Source organism: Pseudophryne corroboree, chromosome 8 (assembly GCF_028390025.1).
Source record: "Pseudophryne corroboree isolate aPseCor3 chromosome 8, aPseCor3.hap2, whole genome shotgun sequence".
NCBI lineage: Eukaryota > Metazoa > Chordata > Amphibia > Anura > Myobatrachidae > Pseudophryne > Pseudophryne corroboree.
In genome coordinates this window covers 185,585,236-185,598,033 of record NC_086451.1, presented here as the reverse complement: position 1 = coordinate 185,598,033, position 12,798 = coordinate 185,585,236, and the positions used below count along the sequence as shown (strand labels likewise).

Below are 12,798 nucleotides of genomic sequence, written 5' to 3'. Positions count from 1 at the left end.
ATATGAACCACATTATAATACACATAATAGGGATCAGGGATCGCATAGGAGAAGTTACGAGCCACACGCAGGGGAAACAAGGAGGTACCCACCAAGGAGGGACTGGCAGACCTCTGAAAATTCTCAGCTACCCCCCTCACATATTGTAGCTGCCAGCGCGCTGCGGGAGGGTCACAATATACAATAGGGGTTGGGCCACACCTGTAGTCTGCAGCCAGTGAAGTTGATTGCTAGCCTTGGTAGTGAACCTGAGGTCACAGTTGATGTAGCTGGTAGATCATTACCTTTTCTTGTAGATACAGGGGCGGCCAGGTCAGTGTTAAATTCAACGGTAGGTATGAAAACCACGGGTAAAACAATTTCGGCAATGGGAGTAACAGGAGTAGTACAACACTACCCTTTGAGTAGACCTGCGGAGATTACGATAGGGCCTTTGCAGACCAAGCATTCCTTTTTGTTAGCTGCATCGGCTCCGACTAATCTACTTGGGAGAGATCTATTGTGTAAAATGGGGTGTGTCATATATTGTACTCCTGAGGGTGTCTTCTTGGATATACCCGAGAATCACGTTCAGGAAGTGCAGAATATGTTAGACGCCCCACAAAGGCTAATGTCACACTCTGCTGGTATAGACAGGTGTCCATCCAAGGTAGAGGAAATGATCTTACAAATACCGGGATCCCTCTGGACCAAAAGATGGACAAGACACTGGTTTGATGGCGAATGTAGCTCCCGTTGTAGTGCAAGTAAAAGATGGAAGGATAGCTCCAAAAATCCCTCAGTATCCTCTGAAGCCAGAGGTGGAATTAGGAGTGTACCCAGTCATAGAGCGCTTGCTACAACAGGGCATCCTAGTCAGGACGTCCAGCACTGCCAATAGTCCCATCTTCCCTGTGAAAAAGAGTGGGGGGAGGGGTTACAGGCTAGTGCAGGATCTAAGAGAGATAAACAAGATAGTTGAGAGCCAATTCCCAGTAGTGCCAAATCCAGCTGTCATCCTCATGCAAATTCCCCCTACTGCAAAATTTTTCACTTTCATTGACCTCTGTTCTGCTTTCTTTTCTGTCCCTTTGCACCCTGACAGCCAATACCTGTTTGCATTTACATACTGGGGAGTACAGTACACCTGGACTCGCCTACCCCAAGGTTTCATTGCCAGCCCAAGTATTCTCTCACAGGCTCTGCATGACTGTTTACAATCCTTTCAACCTGAGAGCAGATCAGTATTAATACAGTATGTAGATGACTTGCTGCTGTGTTCTGATTCACTCGAATCGTCCTTGAAAGACATGAAACAGCTTCTGTTTCATCTTTCCCATACGGGACACAAGGTTTCAAAGGATAAGTTGCAGTTGTGCCGGACCAGGGTAAAATATTAGGGACATTGCTTGACGCAAGGCCTTAGACACCTTACCGCTGATAGAATACAGGCGATTTGCGACATGACTCTGCCACAAACCCAGCAACAGATCCGCACTTTTCTTGGAATGTGTGGGTACTGCCGAAACTGGATCCCAGGGTTCTCCATACTGGCCTTGCCTTTGCAAGAAATGGTCTCTTCAAACAAACCAGATCGGATCTCGCACACAGATACAGATGAGTCCGAGCTAGCATTTGAGAGACTCAAACAGTGCCTATCACAGGCACCTGCATTAGGCATGCCAGATTATGGGAAACCCTTTGAATTGTACGGTACAGAGAGTGCTGGGTGTGTGGCAGGCGTCCTAACCCAGAAACATGGTGATGCCAGCAGGCCGGTAGCTTACTACAGTGCATAGTTGGACACCGTAGCGCGGTCTCTCCCCACATGCTTGCGAAGTGTTGCAGCAATAGCATTGCTAGTGAGTAAAAGCGAAGACGTAGTGTTAGGATACAACCTGACAGTCCATACGCCTCATGCAGTGTCAGCCTTACTGAACTCCGCCCAAACCAGACATGTCTCATCAGCACGGTTTACAAGGTGGGAATTAGCACTAATGGCCCCTGTAAACATCACCATAAAGAGATGCAGCGCATTAAATCCTGCAACTTATCTGCCTGGTGGGCCTGGACAGGCACAAAGGGTGGAGGATGATAATGATGGTGAAGGAGGATTTAGTGCAGACACTGACACGCATGATTGTATGGAATACCTGAACCAGACTTTCACTGCGAGACCTGACATTAGTGACAACCCACTGGAAGGTGTAGATTTTACTTTTTACACTGACGGTAGTTGCCACAGACAGACGGACTCGGGAGACTTGTGCACTGGGTACGCAGTTGTAGACGACAGAAGTATCATAGAAGCTGAGCCCCTGGGCCCACCGCACTCAGCACAAGTTGCTGAGCTGGTCGCCCTAACCAGAGCGTGTGAATTGGCCAAAAGTAAGTCTGCCAATATATACACAGATTCTAGGTATGCCTTTGGAGTAGTGCATGATTTCGGGGCCCTATGGCGCCTCAGAAATTTCATGACGGCAACTGGCACACCTGTAGCGCATGCATCCCACATAAAAAGGCTTCTAACAGCGATACAAGAACCAGACAGAGTGACTGTTATCAAGTGCAAAGCATACACTTACAACCAAGATCCAATCTCACTTGGTAACAGCTGGGCAGACGAAGCTGCTAAATCAGCAGCCAGCTCCCCCATACAAACCAATATCACATCACTGATGACATTCAACACAATCAACACACAAAAATTTATTGAAATGCAAAAGTTGTGTTCTCCACAGGAAAAGGCGGTTTGGAAGTCAAAGGGGTATGGCCAGGAGTCCTCAGGACTCTGGACAGGTGGACAGGGTAAGCCAGTGGCCCCCAGAGCATATCTTCCAAGCTTAGCTGAGGCGGCACACAGTCTGACTCATCTGGGTAAAGAGGGTATGTGTAAGCTGGTGAGAGCCTACTGGTGTGTGCCAGGATTCTCTTTTCATGCGGGTAAGAGAGCAATGACATGTCTTACTTGCTTGAGGAAGAATATTGGAAAGACAATACCAACAGAACCATCCCATATCCCGCCGACAGATGGCCCTTTTCAGGTAATACAAATTGATTTCATACAGTTACCACCCTGTAGGAATTTAAAATATGTGTTAGTCTGTATTGATGTGTTTTCCAATTGGGTAGAAGCGTTCCCTGCTGCCACAAATACTGCTACGTTCACTGCAAAGAAAATTGTGCAGGATTTTGTGTGTAGATATGGTATCCCTAGAATAATTGAAAGCGATAGGGGTACCCATTTTACAGGTGAAATCTTTCAGGTAATGTGCAAACTGATGGGAATTAATAGCCAGCTGCATACTCCGTACTGCCCACAGGCGAGTGCGAAGGTGGAGAGAGTAAACAGCACCATTAAGAACAAGCTGAGTAAAGTGATGGCTGAAACTGGATTGTTGTGGCCAGAAGCTTTGCCACTAGTATTGTACAGTATCAGAACCACTCCCAGGTCCCCCCTTAACCTATCACCCTTTGAGATTCTTTTTGGCCGACAACCCCATGTAATGATAGACCCCCAGGATGATTTGAAATGCAATAACAAAATGACTGTAAAATATTTGGTTAGGATGAGCCAGCAGTTGAGGGATCAAAATAGAAATCTAAAGCTGGTGATTCCTGACCTACCGAACAGTAATTGTCATGACATTGAACCTGGGGATTATGTAATGATTCAAAATTTTTCTACGCTCAGGTTGCCTCATTGACAGGTGGGAAGGACCGTATCAAGTCTTACTAACCAGCACGACAGCATTAAAGGTTGCCGAAAGAGAGACTTGGGTCCACTCGTCCCACTGTAAGAAGGTCGCTGATCCAGAGAGAACCCGTGACAAAGAGCAGAGTGTAGATAACATCGTATCACTGGAGTGTCTGTTCCGGGAAGGTTGAGAGGCAGGACTGTTGAGACGGCACCTGAGCGTGGAGAACAACAAGACCAGAGGCGGTTGTCGCACCAGTTTTCTTTTTTCTTTTTTATTATTTTCTCCATCTCCCACTACCCTCCTTCTCTCCTTCCCTTTTCCTCCCCCTTCTTGTTTCCTTTCTCTTCCCTTAACAAGATGTACTTACCCCAAGAGACTGCGTTCCGGGTTTTCCTGTTAACCCTGTTGTTGACCAGAACAGTCTGTTTCGGTGAAAGTCCCAGAGAGGTTGAGAAAGGATCTGGAATGGGTTCTGATGGCGAGGACGGATTTGTAGAATTCCAAGAGCAACACATCAATCGAGCAAAGGCGAGTATCAGAAAACGATCTGGTAGTCAGGGAGCTTGGAGGCACTGTGAAGGGTTATTGGCTGAGGAAAATTGCATTTGTAGGAATTGTGAGAACATAGTTGAGGATGGGTGCATCCAGAGCGGTCAATCCAGCCTTAATATCAACATGGACCGTCATCCATTGAGTGATTACCACTCACTAGTGGGTAAGGTCTTAAACCAGACAGAATGCTGGGTGTGCTCACAAGTACCTCAAGGTCAGAGCAAGTCAGGATTAGTACCGTACCCTTTAGCAATAGATGAGGTACTCGGATTACGGCGTGGGAGACCGGTGGACAAGAAATTTAATATTTCTAGGCCACCTAGTTTGAAGCTCCTCCATTATCATGTTGATAGATCCTTATTATGATTCAACATTTCCAATTACCGAAAACCAGGAAATTGGGAGGAGACATGGAATAACCAAACCATGGCCTTTTTGCATAGAGCTGATAGGATACCCATAGACTCTAAACTTGTACGCCAAATAGCCAACAGTGGAAGGTATTTTCGGTATAGGTATACTCGAGGAAGCAAGACCATGTGGGTTGGAGAAGTATCACCAGGGTACTGTGATCATATCATCCATGATACTTGTACTGAGCAGATGGGAGAACTAGGGATTGGGTTTTTCACTTGGAAAGTAATATGGTAATGTCATATTCTGTCCCATATGTTCTCCCCGATGATGCCTATTTCATATGTGGGAGGAAGGCGTACAAGTGGCTTGCCCCGAACTCAGAGGGATTGTGTTATGTTGGAAGAGTGTTGCCAGAGGTCATGACCATAACCCATGATAAGATGAAAGACGTTCACCGCAGTGCTCAGCTCCTTATACTCATACTCACTATGAACACATCGTTAAGAGACACCTCATAGATAGGACAGAGCACGTAGCCTCTGATTTGATCCACGACTCCACCGGGATTCAATTCCTTCTCGCATTAGACATCACCCGTACTGCCAGAGGAATTAGAAATTATAGGTATATCCATGCGCAAGCGAACTTGATAGATAATATCACTGAGATGTATGACGACACCTTCAGGTATACGGGTAGGGAGTTGCAAGCTTACAAGACAGAACTGATCCAGCATAGGATGGTCCTTAATTATATCACAGCTGTGACGGGTGGGTACTGTGTCACTTTGGCAACTCAATATGGTGTGAAGTGCTGCACGTATATTACAAACAGCACTGACGACCCCACGGAGATTATCGATCAAAAGATGGACGATATCTTGCAGTTGAAGTGGGAGTTCCGAAGGAGACACAACCTTACCCTGACTGCTGTGAGTAATGAACTGACCGGCTGGGTCTCATGGTTGAACCCACAAAATTGGTTCTCAGGATTAGGAGAGTGGGCTCAAAATGTTATTATGAGTGTGGGAAAGTTTCTCCTTTGTATCCTGGGAGTCGTCATAATTATTGGTTTGATATTTAGGTGTGTTCGAATTCTGATGCGGCGCAAGCACGGCACAAAATTGATGAGTTTAAGGAGCGAGGGCATTGTTACAGCAGCAGATTTAATTTACGACCCATCCATAGAGACAATGTTATGATAAGGATTGCAAATGAATTCCATGGCCTGTTTCTTTCACCCGTTTTTCCTTTGTCTCCCCCTTTGCCCAGATACACCGATCCGGAAAAGACATCGACCCTACCCAAGAACGATTATGAAAATGTTATGTGAACGTTTTTTAGATATGTGTCTTATCTTCATCTCTACAACCTTCAGTTAATGACACACATAGTCGACAGGTGATATCCACATGTACTAGCACTCACATATGTTCCCCCTCCATGCATCATCGACTAAATGTGCACCCCATTTGCTGGAACAAGAAGCCGAAAAGAGCTCGGTAGTGTTAGTTGGCCCACTTACAGACCCTTAATACGGGATAAGAAGGATTTAATGTATACTTCGCAATACCTCGAAGCTTATCTAGAACATATACGGCACGATGATACATGCCCCTCAGACATGGATTCATACATACATGCTTTTTACTATCCCACTAGGTCATACATTTCACGCCTACAACTCTCCACCTACCATCCAATCATCTGTAGATATTGTATTGTATATTTTTCTGTTTAGTGTTTAGATAGTGGCAGTTATTGTTGACTGCCAAAGGGTGGACTGTCAAAGTCGAAAAATATTCCAGTACACACATTACGTACTAACAACACACACATGCCCGCTGCGCGTGCACTTGTTCCGCCGTGCATGCACATATCCGCAATTTGCGTATGGTCGCTCCCACGGTCCTGCGCGTGGTATGGGTATTTACGGCGGAGTTTGTGAGCACATGGAGGGCTATCAAAACATTACATATTTAATCCAAATAGTGCACATTGTACACATAGTCCCCCTGCACCACATCAGCAAGTATCAACAGTTTAAATGATTTCAGAATGGAGGGATTCACCTTTGCATGATAGGAGGGGACAGACTAAGGTTATAAGGTGGTGTCTGGTATCTAGCTGTAGGGTATTTTAAGGGTAACATTCCGGTGTTGGTTTGCAGAAGATCGCATGTTCCTGTGGATAGTTATGTGCAGAAGCAGAATATAGATATAAACTGTATTTACTGTATATTATGTATGTGCAGGGAATCCAGAGAAGACCACCCACAAGAGCAGTTGAGAAAGACATCGCCCACCTTTTCAAATCAACCTATGACCTCTCCTATAATGTAAAGATGCATCCCTGTCTCCAATGGACAAAGGGATTACAGTATCCATTGTATTGCTTTTGGAAGTAGTGTATAAAAAGCCTGTTGCTGCCTGGCCGGTCAGAAGACTCTTAACGCTATTTACCTGATTAGCGGAGGACTGGACCAGGAAGCGCTTGCGAATATTCTCACGTATGTACATTGACTGTAGCCATTTACTCTGTTGTATTGTAGTGTATAAATTGTATTGTTAACCCCCTTTCAGATATATACTCTGTGGTGTCGGAACCCAGTGTTTAACTACTAATCGGTGTTGTGTCCTCTTTTCCCTGCTAGGGTTTAAAGCGTATTACATTACCTAACTGTATAAGGTTTAAAAGTGTATTGATAAGGTGTGTATGCGCTGCGGGTACTTTGTACCGTCAGCGCTGCATAAGGTTTAAGGTGTAACATCATTGCATTGCATTGCTGCATAAGGTTTAAGGTGTAATATCATTGCATTGCATTACTACTAAGGTTTAAAGTATAACTCTGGGTGTGTGCGCTGTGTGTACTTTGTACCCCCAGCGCGGTGTTTGTACGCTAAGTCCGTACAAGGTACGGGACTCTGTACGCAAATAGCGTACAAAGTACGTAGAGTGCATATTAAGTCTAGCGGCCGCAATGGCTCCATGGTAAAAGTGTGTTTATAGGTATAGCTTTATGGTTTAAGATAATATCGACATTATCATGCTATATACCCCTGCCGCCCCCTTACCCCAGCAATTAGCCATGTTTAACTCTACTGGCTGGCCAGGTGCTGAAATGGGGACTGGCTTGCCCACTGGCAACCTCCCACTAACCCCCTGGATACTTGATTTTGGCACTGCGGCTGCCTGGCGCCCCTCCCCCTTATCGGGTTGCGGCGCCAGTTCCCAGCATCATTGCTCCCTATACAAATGAAAATGCATTCTGTGCCTTCTGAGTTCCTTTCCTCCAACCAAAGCCGAGACATTCATTTCCATAGTGTAACGGCCATGTTGTGTTTGTCATTTACGAAGCTGGATACCCTCTCCTTGAAATCACAACTCTCACAGCGGGTGGGGGTGGCTGCTTAGTAAAGACATTGGGAAGCCCAGGAAGAAGTACAGTAAACTCAGTCTCATAAAGATCACACTCTAGTAATTTGAAAAGTCACATTTGTATTGTATATCTGTGTGAAAATTAACATCCACAGAATTTTTCTAATATTCCCAAAACAGGTTCTATCATGCTTCGTACATATACAGACACTGACAGAACTTGTTTTGGGAAAATTCTAAAAAAGCTGTGGATGCAAATTTTTACACATATATACAAGTGTGTATACTACATTTCAGTGATTTCCAGGAAAACACTGTAACTTAGAATTTCTTAAGCAGCTACAGCATGCCGCAAATCATTTTAATCAGCAGAAGAAGCTTGTGCATCCTATTCACATAGCGATGCATATAAGATGGATTTATGGCAAAAAAAAAACACCCAACGTTAGCAGAGCTACTCGGAAACTGATGGCTCACTCATGCCAGGAATCTCACGGTATGCCTTAAAAATTAACATATCTATTTAACATACAGCACTGTACTGTACAGGAAAGCAGTTTTGCACTATAGTGTATATCAATGGAGACCATACGCATGCACAATGGTGATTCTTGCACTATAGTATTTTATTGGACACCTCACACATGCGCAATGGTGATTTTCAAAAGCGACATCTGGTGGATGATCGCTGGTATTGCACCCACCGGTAACGCCATATGCTTCGCTAAGCTCTATGCCTATCGTGCGACAAAACACACCACCTTGCGACCAGGCACACTGGACAAACACCATAGATGGTAGAGATGAGCGAGGCTCCATCTGTAGCTTCCCTTTGATATGTTGCAAAGTCCCAATGCCTGGTTGAAAAACAGCAGTAGCTTGGCTAAGGACTGTTTTAAGGGAGAAGGGCAGGGTGTGTGTGATGCTTAAGCTTTTGATGACTGACCAGTCTAATTGAATTTTTGCAGCCATTCTCAACCACACAATGCTGGGCCACCCTTTTGAGCAATGTAGAAGTCCAGAGTCTCCTGCTGGCCATTGTACTTTACAAGTACGGGCAACACCCCGCATGGAATAACTGTCTCCCTAGTATATGTTTTAAGCAGCATAAAAAAATTGTTTAATTTAACATTTTTAAAATGGTGTTTTTACTCTTGCTGTGACATTACAGAGACTGCTGATCCTGTGTCCAGTTCCATTTTAATAGGGGGGCCATTGATGTCTATAGTGACCCAAATTGCTTGCTTGTCACCTTTTACTGTAAAAACTTCCAAACTGCCCAGATCATTGCTACTCTCTGAGTCCACTATGTGGTCTTCCAAAGCAAATTTATTCCTTAATCTACTGTGATCGTGTCTACCACCAGTGGGCCACTACAACAGCAAACCAGTTTATTATGCCCCTTTTTGTTAGGGGCGTGCACCGGGCCACTTTTTGAGTTTTGTGTTTTGGATCTGGCTCTCCTAAGTGTTTTGGATCTGGATTGGTTTTGCAAAAACCACCCTTGCGGGTTTTGGATCTGTATTAAAAAAAAAAACAGCTAAAATAACAAAATTTGGGTGTTTTATTTGTTCCTACAGTATTAATAACCTCAATAACATTCATTTCCACTCATTTCCAGTCTATTCTGAACTCCGCACAGCTCACAATATTGTTTTTAGGCCAAAAGGTTGCACCAAGATAGCTAAGCTACAGAAGTGGGCAGCACAAACACGTGGTACATCTAAGAGTGGCACTGCAGTGGCATACAGGATATCAGTTTTATAAACCATGCCAAAAAAATGCTCCAAAGAGCACATAATGCAAAGAAACGTGGGGCATTATGGAATTGTCCTTGGGCCCCCCACCCACCCTTATGTTGTATAAACAGGAAAAGCACACTTTAACAAACCAATCATTTCAGTGACAGGGACTGCCACACCTTGTGGCTAAAATGATTGGTTTGTTTGGGCCCCTAAAAAAAGAAGCAATTGATCTCTCCCTGCACAAACTGGCGTGTTGTACTTTGGGAAAACGGGGAAGGGATTATTGTTGCACAGGAAACATTGTCTCTATATTGTTAATATTTTTGTATTGTGAACCCCTAGTATCAATAATTTGTTTTATTCAATACCCATTGTTGGGGGTGCTACCACAGATCATATATATTGAGAGAAAACACGAAAGAGGAAAGAAAAGTGATTTGTTTCGGGTGCACTGTATGTTAAAACATAACTTTTAATTTACTTATCAAGATAAAAAATATTTATTGTTTCATCTGATATATTGCAGATGATTTATATGCAAAATATCTTAAAAAACATATAGAAAAATGGTGCAAGAATTGACAACACTGTGAATAGTAAAAAAAAAAAAAGAATACGTGTTATAAAAAATTTGTTAAAAAAACACCTCTGCGTCTTTTATTTTGTCTACTCTCTCTGCAACAACATATTCATATAAATCACTGATACACAATATCACATTCCTGATAGTGTTGCAGTTCTGTTCTAAATATGATACAAATGTTACTCTTTCAGTTCATCCAGAAATTCTGGCACATTGCCCAGAATAGTAACTGTATTATGTATATTGTAGGCTACTGATCAGTCCCTCATTTGGGGGGAATATAGTCAGTTAATTTGATTCTATATAATAAGATGCTCTACAATATTGAAACAGAACAGCATGTTAGTATCTAGAGAATAAGGGGAGTCAGTAAATCTTATGCATTCTTATACTAACAAAGCTGCAGTGTTATCGATTATCACCTATGATACATTAATTGGCAGAAGGATTACAGCAAGATTATAGTTAAAACGTAAACGTAAGACTAAAGAGTGATCACTGAACATGTTGGATATTTAGACATTGTGGTTAAATAGTAAAATAGCAGATTTAACAAATATTAAATAATTAGTCAAAAATTTCGTCCAATATACAATACCAGGGGATGAGTGGGCTGAACCGTGCACTGTTCAGCACCACTAAACACAGACAGCCGTTTCACCTGAAGGTGGCTTGTTCACTGTGAACAAGCCACCTTCAGGTGAAACGGCCGTCTGTGTTTAGTGGTGCTGAACAGAGCACGGTTCAGCCCACTCATCCCCTGGTATCGTATATTGGACGAAATTTTTGACTATCTAATTATTTAATATTTGTTAAATCTGCTATTTTACTATTTAACCACAATGTCTAAATATCCAACATGTTCAGTGATCACTCTTTAGTCTTACGTTTACGTTTTAACTATAATCTTGCTGTATAGATGGTTAATTCATACCTACAAACCATAACATTTTGTCAGAAAATTTTCTGATCACATACAATTATGCAGTATTTCTAATAGAGGTTTTTTTTGTTCTCTATTTTTGTACCCTTAGGGGGCATTATTAAAATCAAATTTTTAATTTGGATGTTTTATCTTCATAGGAAACTTTAAGATACCTGTGTAATTTCACACTAATTTTCAATAGGCCCAGGTAACCCGCCTCTCTCATCCACTGTCCGCTATATCATCATATGACGGTGGACAGTAGAAGACGGGCCCTGAACCTATACGTATCCTGTATCTTGCCTTTTTCAGTACTTTCTCATCCTGATGCCGGTCATAAAATCTCTCTGCAATGCAAAAGTAACAGAGAGACTGTGCACATTGACGGATAGTAGAAGTACCTCTTCTGGTATGTGCCAATAACCAGACACCCTCTCATTCACAATCTATGTGATATTACTGCCATATCTCATTGGCTATGCCCAATCTCGCCAGATCTTGGAAGCTAAGCAGTGAGGAGCCTGATCAGTACCTAGATGGGAGACTGCTAGGGAATATTAGGTGCAGTAGTAAATACCTCTGTCTCCATGTGAAAAGCAGAAGTGTTGGAGCAACCTTTGACCCTTACCGACTTCACATCTACAATCTTTTTTCATTCGTCTATTTGATCTTAGACTAATTTAGAGATTTTTCTTTCACTGTACATGTTGACCAGCAATTTAGCAATAGCAGATTATCAGATACCAGGTTATATTATCATAATAGGCATTGGTTATTGGATGAAAATTCATAATCTAGATTGCCAAATCAAATGCCTATGTGTCATATGTCGGAAACCTTTTTTCCTGTTATGTTGAAATTGAATTTCTGATATTTTCATCGTGGGTGTCACTGTCACCGTAAAATACTTATAGAAATTGGAGACCTGATACTCCTATTCATCAATCTTTTCTTATTGATAAATGAGAATCTGTTCTCAGATTCAAAAATACAAGTAGAGGAAGGATAAAAATTCTTTAAAACCTTCTCATTAAGCATTATATGTGTGTTTTTGTCTGTGTACCACAATTCTAATACATTCTAATTAAAGTTAAGTTTTATTTCTTAAGCGTGCCCCAACACAGAGTCTCTCTTTTTTCTCTGAAATATTGATACATGCTATTGACTCTGGGTGCACCACCAACAACAGCAACTCCTTGGATACCGATTTCAGGCATCGCTTATGCACATGCACTGTTGGTCTACAAGGGACACATTTTATAAGAACCCATTACAAAGATATCACTTTAGTCCTGTGCGGTACCAAACTAACCTTTACTATAAGTGAGAGGTCATTTGTATGGAGATCGGATACATTTTCAATATGGAATCCTAGGACATTCATGGATTAACTATCTTATTAGTTAAAGAAATAGGTCACCTATACATCCCTTAATTTACCTACATCTGACACTATATGTGAGAGATGAACAGAACACCCATGGGATGAATGCTCTCTAAGACAATACAGGAAAGCACACCCCATACTGAGAGCACATCTGACACTATATGTGAGAGATAAATAGGACACCAATGGGAT

At 42.6% G+C, this 12,798-nt stretch overlaps 1 pseudogene; it reads left to right on the top strand.

Annotated features, from left to right (window-relative positions):
* The first annotated feature begins 11,673 nt into the window (after positions 1–11,673).
* Positions 11,674–11,792, top strand: LOC134952307 (5S ribosomal RNA; annotated as a pseudogene).
* The last annotated feature ends 1,006 nt before the right edge of the window (positions 11,793–12,798 follow it).